At 41.4% G+C, this 21,447-nt stretch overlaps 1 non-coding gene across 1 annotated transcript; it reads left to right on the forward strand.

Annotated features, from left to right (window-relative positions):
• Nucleotides 1-3,546: 3,546 nt before the first annotated feature.
• Nucleotides 3,547-3,652, forward strand: LOC141603927 (small nucleolar RNA R71). The gene has a single exon (XR_012525762.1). It is a non-coding gene; the product is annotated as a small nucleolar RNA R71 (small nucleolar RNA).
• The last annotated feature ends 17,795 nt before the right edge of the window (nt 3,653-21,447 follow it).

Consider the following 21,447-nt stretch of genomic DNA (forward strand, 5'->3'; position numbering starts at 1 on the left):
GATGAATCGAGTTAATGAAACGTACCTCACGATAGTTAGGATGCGGGTCCAAGGAGTCATCGGCATGGAACATGGCAGTGGCACGTCCAGCAGCAGGAGTGCCTCTTCCTCGACCCAGTACACGGCCAGTAGTACTCGAAGAAGAAGCCAGTCCAGTGACTGGGCGGGGCACTAGGGCAGACTGGAAAGCAACTGTGACAGCGGGTGACGACGCAGCAGGGGTCGTCACCGAAGAGGGAACAGTACCAGCAGCAGTGAAAACAGTAGTGGCAGTGGCAGTGCTAGCAGAAACGGCGTTGGCAGCAGCAGGGGCCACCGCCTCAGACATGGATGGGATAACAGTAGAGCTAGTTGAAGGCATTGTGTTACTATCCATCCTAATTAATCAATAAGTGCATACATTAATCAATTAAACCATGGAAACACGATATCCCCAATATATCACGAATTTTCGAAAAACTCGAACCCTAATGCCAAAATCAGGTCAAAAATTAAGCAATAAATTAACAATGAGTAAATGGGAATACTTACTTGATTTATTACCCACAAGAGAAAGCAAAGAAATCGACAAAAACTGTAACAAATTAGTCGAATTAAAATTCGACTCGCACAAACCCTAATACCCAATTTGAACAGCAACAAACACGAAATTGAAAAGGAAAATTGAGGGCTTTTGTCAAAAATCTAACAATAAACACAATGTGGGATATGAATTTGGTAATAGGGGAGAAATAAGGAGGATTTGGGGATTTTCTTGGTGTTTTATCGCAAAATAGGAAGAAAGGGAAAGTTAGAATGAAAGTAAGAAGCGAGGAGTTTACTTCATGCGTGATATAAGCATTAGTCACTCGATCGAGTGATTTGAAACCACTCGATCGAGGACTTCATCATCCATGCTACTCGATCGAGTAAAAATCTCCTTGATCGAGAACTCCTTCTTTTTGACAATTCGATCGAGAGCTATAAACTGCTCGATCGAACAAAAATCCTGGGCAATCCTCTCGATCGAGTAAAAAAAATACTCGATCGAGGTGTTCTCCTATGGCACGCGTCCTAATGCGATAAATATTCCCCAAACTTGCATAGAAACACGTAGAAATACTTCCCGTAAATACAAAATCACAAAAATATGCAGTCTATATTCGGTTTTATGCTAATACTAACTATGCTATTGTCTAAAAGTCTAAAAAGCAATTAAAATGTCTAACGGAAATTCAAAATTACAAAATGTTACAACGGGCCATTCCCCGCTTATCTTCCAAAGCACTGTAGTAGCCCAAAAGAGGGCTTCTGACTGGAGGAGGTCCCTTCAGCATCGCGGACCGTCCTCTTGGATCGCCATGAGCTTGTATTCGAACTAATGGAAGGAGAATAGTTTGCGTCCACATACGCCTTCACTTTCTTCTTCTCTTTGACATTCCTAATGGTAGTGGCATCATCCTTTACAGAATTCCCATCACTTGAATTGACTTTCACTGCACCATGACCGACAGCATCTCCAGTATCCACTCTGTCTGTACCTACAGCAAGGCAAACAACATAATGGTCCTCCTTTTCGCTCTCAGTCTGAGGCAAAGGCGTTACTATAGCAGCACAATATTCAATATTATCAACTGGAGTGTCTGTATCGGGGTCAATAGAGGGTAGGGCATTGTAAGGTTGAACTTACATAGGGGCCCTACGAGCTTTGGACTGATGAAAAGTCAACTCCTCATCTCCTTCCTGGAAGGTAAGAGTCTTTCCCCCAACATCAATTGTTGCGCGAGCAGTAAATATAAATAGTCGCCCAAAAATAATAGGGGTATAAGAGTCTTCGGGTATGTCTAAGACCACAAAGTCAACGGGAATAAAGAATCTCCCGATTTTCACAGGTATGTCCTATAAGACACCTAGTGGCCGTGATATGCTACGGTCTGCCATCTGAACGGTCATATTGGTGCAATTAAATTTGGTCAAACTTAATCTCTTAACGATAGACAGAGGTAAGACACTCACGCTAGCTCCTATGTCACATAGCGCGTTGTCAATTAAGTGGATCCCTATATGATATGGAATTGAAAAGCTACCCGGATCTGATTGTTTGGATGGTGGCTTATTCTAAACTAAGGCGCACCCTACTTCAGGCAAAGCCACCGTTTTATGGTCACTTATATGTCTCTTACGCGATAAAATTTATTTCATAAACTTCAAGTAAGAGGGTACCTGGGTAAGCAGTTCGGCGAAAGGAACATTGACATGAAGGCTCTTCAGGATATCAGCAAATAACCCGAACTGTTGATTGGCCGTACTGTTCTGCAATCGCCTTGGAAAGGGAACCGTGATAGGAATTTCTAACCCTTTGTTTCTTTCGGCCAATGTCTCGACAGGTTCATCAATATTTCTGCTCGATCGATCCCTTTTTCCTCTCGATCGAGGTCTTTCAGCAAAAACTTCATTCGATCAAGAATCATCAGCCACTCGATCTAAATCCTCTTTATCAGCATTACTCGATCGAGGTATGATTCCACTCGATCGAGCATTTTCATCAGCCATTTCAGTCGATCGAGGCATTTTATCCTCTCGATCGAATTCTTGATCAACAACTTTACTCGATCGACCAACAGTTTCACTCGATCGAGTAATATTATCAGCAATTCTACTCGATCGACCATCAAAAATGAGTCGATCGAGTATTTTCCTTGGATTAAGCACAGTTTCGTCAAAGGATGATTGTTCACTCTCAGCAACAACAAGTCTCGGGTCTGATATATCTTCACCAGTCCACATTTTGGGTCCTGCATAAGAAAGACCACTTCGCAAATTTATCAGATTAATCGTGTCATGTTGATTCTTATCGGGTTGAGATGGTAGATGACCCGGCTTTCTTGTAGATTGGTTAGTGGCAAGTTGAGAAATTTGAGACTCGAGTGACTTAATCGCCGCAGCTTTTTGTTGTTCACTCCTTTGCAATTGGACAGTCAACGATTGTATCATTGACTTCAACTCAGTCAGCTCACTTACCCCACTAGAAGAAGCACCTTGTTGCGGAGGTGGAAAGGACGGAGGCTTTTGAAAGCCTTGTTGAGCTTTGTGAGGAGGGACATAAGGTTGTTGCTGCTGCGGAGGAGGTGTAGGATTCAACACATTCTGACTAGTCCATCTTAAATTGGGATGGACTCTACTCTGATTGTTGTAATAGGAGCCACTTTGGCTATATTGCTGAAAGGCAAGAACTTGCTCCTTCTCAATTAGACAGTCAACAGCAGTGTGACCGTCACTAATACCGTCTATTGATCACCAGCATGTTGCAACTCTAATTTGTCAAAATGGGCATTCATGGCTTCCAGCTTAGCCACAACGGCACTGTTGTCGACAGAATTAACTGTCCAAATACCTCTTCTCGGGTTCCCATACTCAGCACAATGGGTAGCCATTTCTTCTATAATACCCCATCCCTTGTCATCATCATTGTTCTTTTGAAATCGCCCATTAGATGAGGAATCCAAGATAGCACAGTGATCATCATATAACCCATTATAGAACGGGTTGCATAAGAACCACTGATCAAAACCATGATGAGGAAGAGACCTCACCAACTTCTTGAAACGGCACCAAGCTTCATACAAGTTTTCATCCGGTGTCTGCTTGAAACTTGTAATTTTCCCTCTCAGCTGATTGGTTCGTTGTGGAGCAAAATACCTTTTATAGAAAGAAAGGGCCAAACTCTCCCAGTCAGTAACACCGGCCGCAGTTCTGTCAAGGTCTGTGTGCCTATTCAATGGCTCCATCGGTCAAAGAAAAAGGAAACAAGACCTCCTTAATCTTATCCTGGGTCACTCCCTTAGTAGCGGGAATGGTAGAGCAATAATCAGTGAAAACCTCCATATGTTTACGCGGATCTTCACCCGCCACACCTCGGAACAGGTTTCGTTCGACCAGGTTAATATAGGATGGCCGGATGTCAAAAGTGTTGCCATCCTCGGTTGCAAGCTTGAAACCTTTAGGGATTGAGGCAGCTGTGGGCTCTGAGTGACTCGCGATATTAGGCATTCTCACGGGATTGACGGCAGAAATAGAATTGTCTTCTTCACAAGACGGGTCTTCTGAAAAAAGAAAGTGTTCTAGCTAAGGTTCAAAAGTACTCAAGGCTTCCTTTTGTATTTTCCTCTACAGTCTTTGTCTAATGAAAAAGGTCCTTTCTGGTTCAGGATCGTCTGGAAATAATTCTGACCTGTTATACCTGGGCATAAACAGCACTGAAGGAAATAAGTGAGAACTGTCTCAAGGAATAAAAATTCCCTGAGACCAAGAGAGATAAACGGAACAAGGAACAGACAAATAGGCTATTGCCTCCCCGACAACGGCGCCAAAATTTGATACGGTCGTTATGTACCAAAAATAATTACCAAAGTATAACTAACAGAAGTTAGCGATAAGTAGGGTCGATCTCCATAGGGAGGCAAGGTATCTATCTGTAAATCCGTCTATCTAGTCATAATTGGGGGTTTTGAAATTTGTTTTCTAAACTACTAAAGATTAAAGGTAAGAGAAATAGAGACAAGCACGATAAAGCAAGAAAATTCGAGATAAGTAATCAGATAAAAGAGCTATGTCAGGAATTCGGTTCACCATCGCAGTTCATCGACTCAGTCACAAATAGTCTAGACATTCTACAATGAGAAGGGTAAGGGAAATGTCCTTCCGGTCTGCTATCCACCCTAGACTACTACTGATGCGTGTATTTTATATAAGGTTTTTACCTCATTTTTACACGCATTTCTATACTATTTATGTAGCATCTAGCTACAAATACCCCCGAATGGTCTACTTTGGTTTATCTTGTGTAAATTGCAGGTACGGACCAGAAAGGAGCAAAACCGAGCCTAAACTTGTCTCATTTGCATGCATTTGTGGAGAATAAGAAATCGGAGCTCGGAAATCATCACTTGAAGACGCTTGAGCTGACTTCAGAAGGCGCCAAGGAGTCCTATGTGCTAATATAGCTCGATCGGCTAACTATTTAGTCGATCGAATGCTTTATCCATCGAAGATTCACTCGATCGAGCTGTTCTGATGCTCGATCGATAAGGCTGATACAAGAAGTACTCGATCGAACTGCATTTCTGTTCGATCGAGAGGAATTGTTGGATATGTCCTTGATCGAGTGGTTTCATTCCACTCGATCGAGAGGTTTTACCTTGTATGCGTGTTCTTACCTTATTTCGAGTTGGGCTTTGTAATTAGGATTTAAGCTAGGTTAAGTAGTACGTGATACTTCTTCTTCTTCATCTCTGAGACCTCGACATTATCTCCTCTCTCGACACTCTCATACTTTTACTCTAGAACTTGTGCTTGGATCTTAAACTTGTAATCGGTATCATCACTCTTTCTTTATTCGTAATTATTCATTGCTCTTTATTTCTTTCTCTCTTTACCTTCAATTGTTATTATCAATATTTCATTGCTCTATTATTATGTTGAATTTCTCTTGTTTATGTGTGGTTGTTGCTACCCCAATAATTATGCATAGCTAATCTCCCTTGCTAAGACATAGGGGAACTATGATTCTATGGGAATTGTAAAATTGAATTATTAGGTTTAATGCTAGTTTAATCTATGTTTTTAATCACTGCTATTAATTGTTCTTGTCTAATTAAGTCGACGCAATTAGTTAATAAATCACATTAAGCCTTGACCTAGATCGGAAGATTGGAAAGGGCGAGACTTGTAGCGAAAATTAGGGCATTTTAGCAAGGGCGGAAGCTAAGCTAATTGTGTTCTAGGGTGAATTGAGTCCGGAAGGAGATATTAACTGCTCCATAGATTATACTTGCATTGAACTGAGACTTAGATTGCATGACTAAAGAATCATGGTGAATCGATTGTTTTAGCTATTTTCTCTCTACTTGTTTAATTTCTACTCCCTTCCTTTGTTCCTCTTTCTTGATCTCGTTAGATTAGAATAAACTATTCAAACCCCCCAGAACTGGTTACCTAGACGGACTTAATTCAGGCTGACATTTTCCCATCTCCCTGTGGAGATCGACCCTACTTACTACTAGCTTCTGTTAGTGTATCTAGGTTTTATTTTTAGTACCTGACGACGGTATCAAATTTTGGCGCCGTTGCCGGGGAGGTGGCGTAAGTTTGTAGCTTTTATTCAGTTTGTCTCTCATCTCAAGGAATTTATTCCTTGAGACTGATCTCATATTTTTGCAAGTTCTTGACTAGTTTTGTAGGATATCTGTTCTATAAGAGAACATTGTCGTACCCGCTTCACTGTAAATTCTATCTGATCGGATGCCGAATATAGCCAGCCATTCAGAGCCTACGGTTGATTCGCTTCCAAAAGGTTTCCTGCTACCCACTACCTATTCGGGGACCTTTAGAATCCACCCCTCTTACATACAACTGGTCGAGAGAAATCTCTTCAGGGGGGTACCTGGAGAGGATCCGTGCAAGCATATAGAACTATTTACAGAGTATTGCTCCACCATTCCTCTAGCTGCTGGGGTGACACAAGACAGAGTTAAGGGAGTTATTTTCCCTTTTTCCTTAACTGATGATGCCCAGGAATGGTTGAGAGATTTAGACAGGGAAGCTGCTGGTTTAACTGACTGGAATTCCCTTGCTTTAGCCTTTTACAGGCGATATTTTCCACCACAGCGCACTAATGCATTGAGAGCTCAAATTATTGCATTTGAGCAACTACCTACTGAAGACTTGAACTGGGCTTGGACTAGGTTCAAGAAGCTCGTCCGATCTGTACCTCATCATGGCTTTAAGCGATGGTTCCTATGCACCCAATTCTACAATGGGTTATATCCAGACCAGAGGGCTATTCTCGACAACGCGGCCAAGGGGAGGTTTCAGAAGAATGTGGAGGATGATAAAGGATGGCATCTTATTGAAGAAATGGACATTCATGTTGCCGAATATGTAAATCTCCAAAAAAGGTAGGCTTGTGAACGAGTTGGTAGTAGCTGAGGTGGAGAGTCCTAGCGGAAGGCTAGGTAGTCCGGAGATTATACAGACTATGGGTGAGCAGGAACAAGTTTGTGCTATTACCCTATTGGTTGTATGGCGGATGTGGAGCGTGCCATTGCTTATCTAAAATACAAGCAAGGGGTACCATTCTCCAAGCTTTATGAGGATTTGACAACAAAAAGTGTCTTTAGCCCTTCTACTCCAATCCCGCAACCAGATTCGCTTTCTACAAATGGGGAGTTAGCCGAACTAAAATCCTTGGTATTGAACTTAACGCAACAGCTTGGGAAGAAATGCGACAAGGATAATACTGCCATATCTGAGCTAAGAGTGCAAGTTGCGCATCTAACACTTCCGCAAAACGAAGCGAATCAACCACCTCCATGTGACCCAATCAACGACATTAATCTCCAAAGCGGTCTTGCTTATGATGGACCGAGAATGCCAGAAGACGGGGTTGTGACAGCTGATAATATCCTGGATGACGAGTTGGAAGAGCCAATTGACGATATCCCTGCTGAACATCGTCATGTAGCTCGATCTAATGAAAAGCCTGTTCGATCGAGTGATTTAGCCCCTCCCATTACTCGATCGAGAAGTGCCCATTTCACAGGCTTCGATCGAGGAGTTGATTTTTCTCGATTGAGTAATTTGGCAGAAAAAGTTGTTCGATCGAGTGATCCTGGGACTCGATCGACAGAACCAGAAATTCAAGAACTCGATCGAGAGGTTAAAATGCCTTGATCGAGTGATTCTCCTGACAAAACCATTCGATCGAGTGAAGAAATTGTTCGATCGAATGCCAGAACCAGCGGAGCTTCAAATATAATATCTAATTCCGCTACCGTGTCATCTTCCCCTGTTGTGAAGGCGTCACGTGCTGATATAGGTAAAGAGAAAGTCGTGTGTCCACTCATTCCTACCAGAGTACCCTATCCAGGACGTCTGAAGGACGCTAAGGTTGAGCGACAGTACGGTAAGTTTGTGGACTGGGTCAAGAACCTCCAGGTAACTGTCCCTTTTATCGAATTTATTACCCAGGTACGTACTTACGCTAAATTTATGAAAGATATTGTGACGCGTAAGAGAGAGCTAAGTGAATTTGAGACTGTTGCTTTCATTGAAGAGTCTAGTAATTTACTTTAAATAAAGCTCCGCCTAAAATGAAAGACCCGGGTAGTTTCTCTATTACCTGTACTATAGGCAATGAAGTAATAGACAAGGCTCTTTGTGATTTAGGAGCCAACGTCAGTGTCATGCCCTTTTCTATCTGCAAAAAGGTTAATATGGGTCACCTTAAAATGACCAACATTACATTATAGATGGCTGATAGATCTGTAAGACGACCCTTGGGTATCTTGGAGGATGTGCCTGTGAAAGTAGGCAAATTATTTATACTAGTGGACTTTATTGTTTTAGACATAGCTGAGGATACCCAGACCCCAATTATACTAGAAAGACCATTCTTATGTACAGCTGGGGCCATTATTGATGTCAAACAAGGGCGTTTGACTCTTGCAGTAGGGGATGACGCAATTACTTTTAGTCTGCCTAGTACTTTGGGTCGGCCAATGATAGAGCATACATGTTATTCTGTTGATGTTGTTGACGAGTCTGTTGATGACTTCTGGTCGGGTTCTTTTATAAAGGACCCACTAGAATCTCTAATGCTTTTGGATGAGTGTGCAGATAACCCAGATAACAATGACGCTGTGCTAGAATTGCTTGAAGTTACTTTAGATGAGCGTGAACTCAGCGACACTGAAGGAGAGAGAGTGGAACAAATGATTAGTACTCTCTGCGCCATAGAGGTAAAGGTACCTAAGCGTAAGCATCTCCCTTCTCATCTTAAATATGCTTTCTTAGATGATACCGAGCAATATCCAGTCATTGTTAGTGCTAAACTCGATGATGATCAGTTGAGTGCTTTGTTAGCTGTGCTTAAGAAAAACAAGAAAGCTATAGGTTATTATTTGGATGACATCAAGGGGATTAGTCCAGATATTTGTATGCACAGGATCGAGCTTAAGGAGGATCACAAGCCTTGCAGACAGGGTCAGCGCCGACTGAACCAAAAAATGCAGGATGTTATGATAGTTGAGGTAATGAAGCTGCTTGACGGAGGTATTATCTATTATGTTGGTCATTCTAAGTAAGTGAGTCCAGTTCAGGTAGTTCCTAAGAAAGGAGGGACTACTGTGGTCAAGAATGACAAAAACGAGTGAATACCTACTAGAGTAGTAACTGGCTGGTGGATGTGTATAGACTACAGACAGCTGAACGCCGCCACAAAGAAAGATCACTTTCCCCTTCCTTTCATTGATCAGATGGTAGAAAGGTTAGCTTCTCATAGGTTTTTCTGTTATCTAGATGGGTACTCAGGGTTCTTTCAGATTCCTATTCATCCAGATGATTAGGAAAAGACTACTTTTACTTGTCCTCAGGGCGTTTTTCCTTATCGCAGGATGCCTTTTGGTTTGTGTAATGCCCCTGCCACCTTTCAAAGGTGCATGATGGGGATATTTTATTAGTATATTGAGTCTATTATGGAAGTCTTTATGGATGATTTCCTTGTCTATGGAAGTGATTTTGCTAACTATCTGTCTAACCTTGATAAAGTGTTGCAGCGCTGCATTGAGGTTAATCTTGTGCTTAACTGGGAGAAGTGCCACTTTATGGTCAACGAGGGAGTTGTCTTAGGGCACTTAGTTTCTGATAGGGGTATTAAGGTTGACAAAGCAAAGGTGCAGGTGATTTAGCAATTACCTCCTCCTGTTAATGTCAAAGGAGTGAGGAGCTTCCTTGGTCATGCTGGCTTTTATCGCCGGTTTATCAAGGACTTTTCAAAAATTGCTAAACCACTTAGACAAGTGTTGATTAAGGATGCCCCTTTTGTATTTACTAATGAGTATCTTTCTGCTTTTAACAGGTTAAAGCAAGCCTTGATTTCTGCGCCGATCATACAGCCTCCCGACTGGGATTTACCATTCGAGATTATGTGTGGTGCTAGTGATTATGCACTAGGAGTAGTGTTAGGCCAAAGGAAAGACAAAGCTTTAAATGCAATTTACTATGTGAGCTAAACTCTGGATGAGGCTCAAGTGAAGTACACCACTACTGAGAAAGAGCTGCTAGTTGTGATTTATGCTTTAGAAAAGTTTCGTTCTTGTTTGATAGGGTCGGAAGTTACTGTTTTTACTGACCATGAAGCGCTGAGACACCTTCTTGCTAAGAAGGAAGCTAAACCATGGCTGTTGAGATGGATACTCCTCCTTCAGGAGTTTGATTTGCAGATAAAAGATAAAAAAGGTGCTGAGGTAGTAGATGATCATCTGTCAAGATTGTCACAGCAAGAGGGAGAAGATTCTTTACCTATTGATGATTCTTTTCCTGATGATTCTTCGTTTGTTGTTTTGTCTTCTATTATCAACCAAGATCCTTGGTATGCATATTTAGCTAATTATGTTGTCAGTGGCATGCTGCCGCTTGACCTTTCTTATCAGCAGAGAAAGCGTTTCATGAATAACGTTAAGCAGTATTTCTGGGATGACCCTTATTTATTTAAGGAGTGTGCAGACGGTCTCTACAGACGTGTATTCCGCAGTGGGAGACCAAAGTGATCTTATAAGGCTGACACTCATCCTCTTATGGTGGTCACCACGATCCATCGCGTACCCGGTTTCTATTGACCTACTTTGTTTACTGATGCTAAGGCTTTTGTTTCAGCTTATGATGCTTGTCAACGCTCTGGGAACATTTCAAAGAGACATGAGATGCCACAAAATGGTATCTTAGAGGTCGAGGCTTTCGATGTCTGGGGCATTGATCTCCAAGGACTTTTACCAACTAGCAGAGGTAACAGGTATATCTTGGTAGCTGTAGATTATGTGTCTAAGTGGATGGAGGCAATTGCTTCACCTAATTGTGATGCCAAGACCATCATTAAGATGTTTAAAAAGATCATATTTCTCCGATTTGGTGTCCCTAGGGTCGTCATTAGTGATGGGGGAATGCATTTTAAGGAAAAGATACTAACTTCTATTTTGTCTAAGGTTGGTGTTCAACACCGGCGTGGTTTTGCGTATCATCCCCAAACTAGTGGGCAAGTTGAGGTCTCTAATTGTGAGATTAAAGAGATTTTAGCTAAGGTAGTTTCTAAATCACGGAAGGACTAGAGTCTTAAACTAGAAGACACATTATGGGCTTATAGGAATGCCTTTAAAACACCGATTGGTGCATCACCATATCGGCTGGTTTATGGGAAGTCCAGCCACTTACCTGTTGCGTTAGAATGTAAGGCTTGGTGGGCGATTCGTGAACTTAACTTTGATCCTAAGTTGTGTGGCCAGAATCGTTTATTGCAGCTAGATGAATTGGAGGAGTTTAGGCTCAATGCCTATGATAGCTCACGCATCTACAAAGAGAAGACGAAGAGATGGCACGACAAACGGATCCTACCTCGAGAATTTCATGTCGGGCAAAAGGTGTTGTTGTTTAATGCCCGACTACGATTATTTCCTGGCAAGCTGAAGTCCAGGTGGAGTGGCCCTTATACAGTGACAGCTGTCACTAAGTTTGGGTCTGCTGTCACTAAGTTTGGGTCTGTTGAGCTAGAAGGTTCCGAGGGAAATAGGTTCAAGGTAAATGGCCAGTATGTGAAGCATTACTAGGAGGCAAATGATGCAGACAACCGTGTTGAAGTCTTGTACTTCAACAATCTTGATGAGCCAGCTAATTGAAGCCAGAAAAGTCATGCGGAACCTCTTAAACCTGCGCTATCCGGGAGGCAACCCGGTCTGTTTTATTGTACTTTTGTTTGAACTTATTCTTCTCTTTATGTTGTGTGCTTGAGACTCCTTTTACGCTGAACTATCACGCATCTTCTAGCCTTGTATGTCCCTTTTATACGGTTTGCAGGTGTTTTAGTTCGATCGAGTGGTTTCTCTACTCGATCGAACCCTTTTTGCTGGAATTTTACTCGATCGAGCATCTGCTGCTCTCGATCGAAATGCTGCAAAACCACTTCTCTCGATCGAGTATCCCATCTTCTCGATCGAGCTCTTTTGGCACCAATTCCACTCGAGCGACCCATCCTGATCTGTTCGATCGAGTCATTGTGCAGGCCAGCTTTTCTTTTTCGCTCCAAGTGATGTTGTGTGGCTACCCGAGACCACCCATGTTCATGGTCGGTTTGGGGAGGTCCCTCCTTACGTTGTCTTGTAAGTTTTCCGACTCCCGTTATCCTTTTCTCTTCAGTTTGCATTTCTTTCCCTATCTTTGGTACAATGAGGGCATTGTACGGTTTGGTTTGGGGAGGTATGCATCCATATCTGTGTCTGCATGTTTTCTTGCATTTCCGTTTGCACGTTTATTCTTTTCTTGCATGCATCATTATTTTTAATTCGAAAAATCACATTAAAATAAAAAACATTTCACGTTTATTTTGAGTCGGAATGATTGACCTTTGACGCTACTTTGAGTCTTTACCCTTGCCTTGCATATTCTTGACATTTCGTTGGCATGGTAATGTGCATAATCTACTAGTTTTTGTTTCTCTCTTATCTGAACGAATAGACTTGACTCTTTTATTGGCAAACTACATTACATTCTGAGGTTAGAGCTAAATAAACTGGTGACATTCATGACCAGTTTCATATAGGATGTGAGTAGTACTCTCTATAAGACATGTAACATCAATTTGCATAAGCATGAATTTGGTCTTCTTGATACCTGTATGCATTCAGTATGTGGATGGTGACATATGTTAGGAGAGGCAGTTCCGTTTATTTCATTCTACCCATGAGCCTCACATAACCAAAATTGCCTAATTTGTCATGTTTAGCTACAATCTATAATTATGCCTACCCTAGCCGAGCTAGTAATCAGTAGCTGTTTGGAATGTTTCATTGCGGTTTGGTTATATATTTGATTTGAGAAGTTGGTGGAAATGTTGAAGGGAAAGGAAAGAAGAAAAATACGAAAAGAATATTGTGTGGAAAAGAAAAAATTAGAAAAAGAATTGAAAAAGAAAGAGAAAAAGAAAATTACGAAAAATCATAAGCTGAAGTTTGATATGTTGTGATTTACCTCCCATGTTCTATTAGTATCTTATGGGTAGTTAATAATTTTATGGTGGTTGGTGAGTTTTGTGCTGTAATATAGCACCGATTTGTATTGATTTATTGAGTATGAAGTTGGGATGTGCTTCTTGTTTGGATCCGTCGTTGCTAGCTTGGCTGCTAACTCCACACTTCCAAATTCATTATAGCCCCTTCTTACCCATTACCTCACTTACCCAAATGTAAGTCCTCGGCATGTGTCTTGGTCATTAGTTGGTTGGAATGCATATGTACGGTTGTAGAGACTTTATTCATGTTAAACTGCATGCATGTTCTTGTAGGTCGAGTTAGGTGAGTGTCTTTACTTCTTTCTATCTTCTACATAAATACTCGCCATCTGTATAAATTGAGTGATGAGCGACCTGTGAGAGTCCGATATTTATGAGTCTTGCAAGGTTGACGGTTCAGTAGTTTGAAACATTGATTTAATTCGTTTGCACTTACCACTTGCAACTTTGTTAGTTGTTGTATTTAATTGGTTTGGGTGGATGATTTTTAGCTGTTGAGTTGGTCGTGTTCCACTAGTCGTCTTTAGTTGCATTCGTTGTTTCCTTGGGGACAAGCAAAGGTTTGGTTTGGGGAGATTTGATGCGTGTATTTTATATAAGGTTTTTACCTCATTTTTACACGCATTTCTATACTATTTACATAGCATCTACCTACAAATACCCCTGAATGGTCTACTTTGGTTTGTCTTGTGTAAATTGCAGGTACGGACTAGAAAGGAGCAAAACCGAGCCTAAACTTGTCTCATTTGCATGCATTTGTGGAGAATAAGGAATCGGAGCTCGGAAACCATCACTTGAAGACGCTTTAGCTGACTTTGGAAGGCGCCAAGGAGTCCTATATGCTAATATAGCTCGATCGGCTAACTATTTAGTCGATCAAATGCTTTATCCATCGACGATTCACTCGATCGAGCTGTTCTGATGCTCGATCGATAGGGCTGATACAAGAAGTACTCGATCGAACTCCATTTCTGTTCCATTGAGAGGAATTGCTGGATATGTCCTCGATCGAGTGGTTTCATTCCACTCGATCAAGTGGTTTTACCTTGTATGCGTCTTTTTTACCTTATTTCGAGTTGGGCTTTATAATTAGGATTTAAGCTAGGTTAAGTAGTACGTGATACTTCTTCTTCTTCATCTCTGAGACCTCGACATTTTCTCCTCTCTCGACACTCTCATACTTTTACTCTAGAACTTTTGCTTGGGTCTTAAACTTGTAATCGGTATCATCACTCTTTCTTTATTCTTAATTATTCATTGCTCTTTATTTCTTTCTCTCTTTACCTTCAATTGTTATTATCAATCTTTCATTGCTTTGTTATTATGTTGAATTACTCTTGCTTATGTGTGGTTGTTGCTACCCCGATAATTATGCATAGCTAATTTCCCTTCCTAAGACATAGGGGAACTATGATTCTAAGGGAATTGTAAAATTGAATTATTAGGTTTAATGCTAGTTTAATCTATGTTGTTAATCGATTCAATTAATTGTTCTTGTCTAACTGAGTCGACGTAATTAGTTAATAAATCACATTAAGCCTTAACCTAGATCGGAAGATTGGAAAGGGCGAGACTCGTAGCGAACATTAGGGCATTTTTGCGAGGACGGCAGCTAAGCTAATTGTGTTCTAGGGTGAATTGAGACCGAAAGGAGATATTCACTGCTCCATAGATTATACTTGCATTGACCTGAGACTTAGATTGCATGACTAAAGAATCATGGTGAACCGATTGTCTTAGCTATTTTCTCTCTACTTGTTTAATTTCTACTCCCTTCCTTTCTTCCTCTTTCTTGATCTCGTTAGATTAGAATAAACTATTCAAACACCCCCAGAAGTGGTTACCTAGACGGACTTAATTCAGGCTGACATTTTCCCATCTCCCTGTGGAGATCGACCCTACTTACTACTAGCTTCTGTTAGTGTATCTAGGTTTTATTTTTGGTACCTGACGACAGTATCAAATTTTGCAAAATTTGGTACTGTCGTTTGTGTACCAAAAATAAACCTAAATATGCTAACGGAAGCTAGTGATAAGTAGGGTCGATTCTCCACAGGGAGGCAAGATATCTGTCTAAGGTCCGTCTATCTAAGTCACGAAATGGGGGGTTTTGATTTGATTTCTAAACTACCGAAGGCTTAAGGGAAAGAGAAATAAAATGAGAGAAATATAGGTAGAAAATGTGATAAAGGTGATCAAATAAAGGGAGTATGCCAGGATTTCGGTTCACCGTGGTAGTCTATCGACTCAGCTGCAAATAGCCTAGATAATCTACTGTGAGAAGGATAAGGGAAAGGTCCTTCCGGTCCACTTTCTACCCTAGATATCCACTAACTTAACTTCCGTTCTCATTAGGGTAGTCTACTGTTCATAGCAGGTCTATTTAATCCAATCTTCCGATCTAGGAGTAAACTTAACCAGATTAATGTAATTTAGAAGCGTGCACTCAACTAAATTGATGTTACAGTTAAATTGCTATGGAGACATATTCTCACAAGTAAATCATCTAACCTATTCGCTACATCGTCACAATCCTACCATGGATTCCCTAGTCCCGACATAAAAGGAATTAGATACTCATGCTTTTAATGCGATTAACAATAATGACAGAAGTTTTGCTAATAGAAGACATGATGAAGTAATAACAATAAAACATAAACAATATTAGGGCAAGAACGATAATTAAAGAACAAGAGATTAAAGTAAATATTAAGATGAGATTAAAGAAGAAAGAGTAATTACAATCTTAAAGTATCCGGCGTAGAGAACAATCCACAAGCAAAGTACCAGATTAAGAGATTAAGCAGTAGGTTTAAAAGCAAAAGTATGAAAAGTATGTGAAAGATAGATCCTAATGACCTAATTACATTTCCCTTAAATAGGGAATTACAAACCTAACAAAAATAAACTATCACGGGTTAATAAAGCCCGCGTAGACTAATAAACCTCTTGATCGAGTGGATTCAGACCACTCGATCGAGGTCTTCTCCAGCATTTCCTCTCGATCGAGGAACTCTCCAAATAAGCATTTCGATCGAGCATACAGAGTTACTCGATCGACCTCTCGTGTCAGCCAAACCACTCGATCGAACCATAAAGCTTCTAGATCGAGTGCTTTACCTCCAAGCCAACCTCTAACTCGCCTTTTACCGTTTCCTTGACCTTCCTTCATGCACTCTAAGGCATATATCTTGCTCTAACATTTCCGTCTCCTTATTATGCATGCTAAATAGGACGAATAGAGCACGGTTCCACCACTTTCAGGTTCATCTCTGCAAATTAGACAAAATAAACCAAAGTAGCCAATTCGGGGCATTTTGCAATACATAACGATACAAAAGGCATAGAAATGCCTGCAATAAAAGACTAAAAAGACTATATAAATTGCACTTATCAAATCTCCCCAAACCGAAACTTTACTCGTCCTCGAGTAAACTAAATGCAAACTAATGGAACGGAAATGAGAACTCAGAGCTAGCTATAACTTGTCTACTTGAACCAATTTAATGCAAACAAAAATTGACAGTCATAGCTACAACAGTCAATACGCAAACGAGTTATAAGATGTCTATAAATAAAGCTCACCTATCGACCTTGCTAGACCAACAAAATCGGACTCTCACGTGGTCACTATTCTCTCATGAAGCAAAGGGTGGAATATATATGTATAAGAGAGAAAGAGGAACAGTCACTCACCTAAACTGCGACCTACATAACATGCATGCAACAAAAATGATAGACGATTCAAGTACTATGCACACATTCCAACCAATAATGTCCGTCACAGCCGAGGGCTTACAAATAATTTGGGAAAGTGAGGCGCAGGTGAGAAAGGGCAAAATAAATTATGGGAATGTGAAGGTAAAGCGTCAAGCTAGTTCCTAAACAAGATCATATAAGACCATCCGAATCTCAACTGACTGAAAATAGAGCACAAGTACCCTTCATGGCACAAAACTCACTAACCAAATACACTATCTCCTCAAAAATATATGAATAAGAACAAAGGACTGGACCATCACAAACTTCCCTTTTTTTAATACGGTCGTATTTTCAATTCCAACTCTTCTCAAATTTTTCTTTTCTTTCTTTCTTCCTGTTTCACGTGAATTCCACCTCTTTTTTTCATTTTTTTTCTTCTTTTTTTTCCCACGTCTCATTCTCTTTTCTTTTCTTTTTCATGTCTTTTTCATTTTCTCATCCTTCGTCATTTTCCTACCAATTCAATTCAAACGAACATACGAGCCAACTCGCAACATGGATCAAAATACCGTAAAAGTATGGGCGTAGCTAATGAGTCAAAAAGGCTAAATTTGGCTTAAGTGGAGCTAAATGGGTGAAAAATGAAAGAAAGGGAAATTTGCAAGCGCCTCCCTGCATGTGACACCGACCACAAACCCGAATGTATGCAATTAACAAGAAATCGAATTTCATAAACGTGCAAAAGTGGTAAACATGTTATGCAAGGAGTACTACTCTCAATTCCTATGTAAACTGGTCATGAATGTCACCAGTTATAAGGCTCTAAAACTCATAAATTGTAAGTAGGTTGCCAATTTATCAGGTCAAATCTACACGGTCAGCTAAATTTGGACAAAAACTCGTAGATATGTGTAAGACTAGCTAATAACTGTCAATAAAGTGCAAGGCTCAAGTTAAAACGACAAGTTACAGTGCAATATCATCACGGAAATCAACCGTTCCGACTCAACCTATATGCAAAATTAAACGTGAATATTTTTTAATTTTTTGAAATTTTTTTAATTTTTTTTGGAGTTTTTTTTTTAAAAAAAAAAAAATAAATACAATGCAAGCAGAAAAAGGAAACGTGAATGCAAAAGAAGATGAAAATGCAGGCTCAAAGGATTCATTACCCTCCCCAAACCAAAACGGACAACGCCATCGTTGTCCTCCAGCATACACCAGCAGATATATAAAGGGCAACGGGAATATACAACCGATAAATGCATGAAAAATAATAAATAAAAGGAGACAAAAATAAATAAAAGAGCAAGAATATACATACAAAATACGAACTTCTCCAAACCAGCCAGAAAACTGGGGAAATGAGTAGACCAGTAGCTACTCGTCAGCCTCGTCCTCCACGTCCTCCACCGTGAAGTCTGGGTCCACCTGCTGCTCCCTCCTCCTCGTCTCCTCAGCGCGTACTCTCTCCTCCTCCTCAGCAGTGTCTTCCTCGCTGGCCGGCTGTGGGTACCCCTCAGCTGGGTACCGGTAGAAAGACGGGTGTGGCCAGACCTCAGGCACAGGACGTCCTCTCCTCATGTGAAACTCGTATAGAGGGAACAAAGCAAGAGCTATGTCCCGCTCCATACGAGCCTGTCTGCTAAGAAGCTCAAGAAGCAAACTGTCACGACGCCCTTGGTCTAAGACCGCGGACGTCTCAAAAGGTGGAGGAGGAATAAAATTAGCTGGGTAAACCGGCTGTGTCTAGTCAGGCGCAGGAGTGGGAGTAGGAGTAGGGATCGCGGTAGGAATGGCCGTGGAAGTCTGGCCACCCGTAGAAGGTTTGGATCCCTATCCGGTCTCAGGTCTCTTTTGCTTCTTAGAAGCGGGCATGGTAGTAGGTGGACCAAGGGGAAGGTGAAACATGGGTAGTGGTGGAGGTAGCCTGCCCTTAACAATGGGCAAGGGAACAAGACGAGGCAGAGTGGTACAAGGTAAGGGCACAGACAAGGAACCACAAATCTTCCAGGTTTGCTGGTCAGAAGCAAGCCAAAACATAGACAGCATAGTAGCACTGTCAAGGTACCTATAAGTGTCTAGGTGCCGTAAGTCACGAGGAAAGACGGGGAAGATAGAACGGGCAAGAAAATTGGCTATGCCACAGCAAACAATGGTGCCCGTCGTCTTCTACCCCACATTATGAAAATACTTAGCAGTCGGGTAAGCAGTGTTAAGCAGAAAAGGTCCCTCACTATCAATGCTTAGGTAACCACCAAGAATAGACAGCTCAATGTTGTTCACATTGTTTGGTTCTTTACGGCTAAAGACGGTCCCTCCAATGAGACGCAAGAAGTAACGGGTCGGGGGAAGGTGGACATGTGTGAGCTTGCGCTCCCCGTAACTGGTATGTGCCAAGGTCCTCCACAACTAGCGGATGACCTTCCTAGGAGGGTCGGAGGCACCGGTGGAAGACAAACCTAACCTACTGCCAAACTCCTATAGGGTCCAAGACAGAGTCCGGTTGAATAACCGGAAAGAAACACAAGCATAACCCCGGTCAGTGGCGTAGGCGGCAGCAGAAAAGGTAAAGGAGCTGAAAAACATGAGGGTCAGCTCCTTGTAGTTCAAGGCACTCATGGAAATCAGTCCCGACATCCCGGTTCCGTTCAATATCTCAACTACGGGCTCGTAAATACCTAACCTATCAAGCGACTTACGACACAAAAACTTTGTAGAAGCAAAATCATAGCTCTCTAAAGCAAAGAAACGAGTACGATGCATACCATTAACGAAAGGTGCCTCGAGGTAGTCTGGGTGCGGGTCAAGTGAGTCTTCAACTTGGATCGTGACAGGGCCAGCAGTAGGTGTGGCTCGTCCGCGACCCCGACCTCTAGCACCTGAGGAAGAAGCCTGTCCTCTGACGGAACGAGGAGCTAAGGCAGCCCAGTAGGCGGCTTTGACAGCTGGTGACCACGTAGTAAGGGTGGTCACCGTACCAGAAGTGGAAGCAGTAGCTGCACTAGTAGAAGCAGTAGAGGTAGAGCTAGTAGTAGTGCTAGCTGAGACAGAGGCAGACACGCAGGCGAAAACAGAGCTAGCCGTGATAGAGGCGGAGCTAGAAACAGTAACAGTGGTAGTACCGGTAGTGACAGCAGGTAAAACAGGGGACGTAACAGTGGTACTAACAGTCAGAATGACGGTGGTAACAGCAGGGACCACCGTCTCGGTCGAGGATGGAACAATGGTCGAACTAGTCGAGGGAAATGTACTACTTTCCATCCTAATCAAGTAAGCAATAGGGAAAATCAATCAATTAAATGAATTAAACACAGAAAACCCCAAATTCAGTCAGATTTTCGAATTGAATTACTAAACCCTAAACCCTAATTACTTTACAATGTCGAAATTAAGCAATTAACAACAAAAGTATAAAGGGAATACTTACTTGATGAATAATCCCACAAATTAAGCAAGAAAAATCGACACAAAAAGCAGCAAAAGACGGAATTTCAATCGAAAACCCGCAAACCCTAGTTCCCACAATAAACCGCAAAGAAGAACGAATTTGAAGGGGGTGAAAGAGGGATTTAGTCGATTTTGTAGCAAGGTAACTAATATGGGTGTTGGATTTGGTATTTGGGCAAGAATTATGGAGGAACTTGGGATTTATCGCATAAAATAAGAGGAAGAAATGAAGAATTAAATAAAATTATGAAAAATAGAATTTAAAAAGTTAACTCCCTGCGTGTAATAAGCAATTTCACTCGATCGAGTGATTTAAAATCACTCGATTGAGAACTCTGGCTTCCATTCTGCTCGATTGAATGAAATTCTTCTCGATCGAGTATTCCTCATTTTTGCAGTTTCGATCGAGTGCCTTAAACTACTCGATCGTACAACTACCACGGGCATTCCTCTTGATCGAGTAGAAAAAGTACTCGATCAAGTTCTTTTCTCGTGTAAATCATCCCAATGCGATATAAATCCCCCAAACCCGCATAAAAAAAACGCAAAAACATATTCCGACAATACCAAATCGCAAAATAGGCAGTCTATAGTCTTCCTAGCTAAGCTAAATAGTCTAAAGTCTAGAAGTTCTAAAAATGCAATAAAGAAGTTCGACGGAAATTTAAAGTTTTACAATTCGTTACAACGGGGCATTCCACGCTTAATTCCCAAAACATTTCAGTAGCCCAAAGGAGGGCTTCTGACTGGAGGAGGTCCCCTCAGCATCTCGGACCGTCCTCTTCTATCTCCATAAGCTTGAATTTGAACCAGTAGAGGGAGAGTAGCTGATATCTACATATGCACGAACTTTCTTCGTCCTCTTGTCTCTCCGATCAGCTTTGACATCACAACCGCTTTGATTTACTTCAATCACACTTTGACCATTGACAACGCCAGCATCTATTCCATTTGTACCTGCATCAAGGAAGACAGAAAAATGTTCCTCCTTTTCGCTCTCAGTCTGAGGCGGAGAGGTTACAATAGCGGCACAAAATTTGACATTCTCAGCTGGAGTGTCTATATCTAAGTTAGTAGAGGATAGGGCATTGCAAGGTTGAGCTTGCATGGGAGCCCTACGAGATTTAGACTGATGAAAAATTAATTCTTCATCTCCTACCTGAAATGTAAGTGTCTTACCCCCGACATCGATCACTGCACGA

The sequence above is a fragment of the Silene latifolia genome, chromosome 9, assembly GCF_048544455.1.
Source record: "Silene latifolia isolate original U9 population chromosome 9, ASM4854445v1, whole genome shotgun sequence".
Classification (NCBI taxonomy): Eukaryota; Viridiplantae; Streptophyta; class Magnoliopsida; order Caryophyllales; family Caryophyllaceae; genus Silene; species Silene latifolia.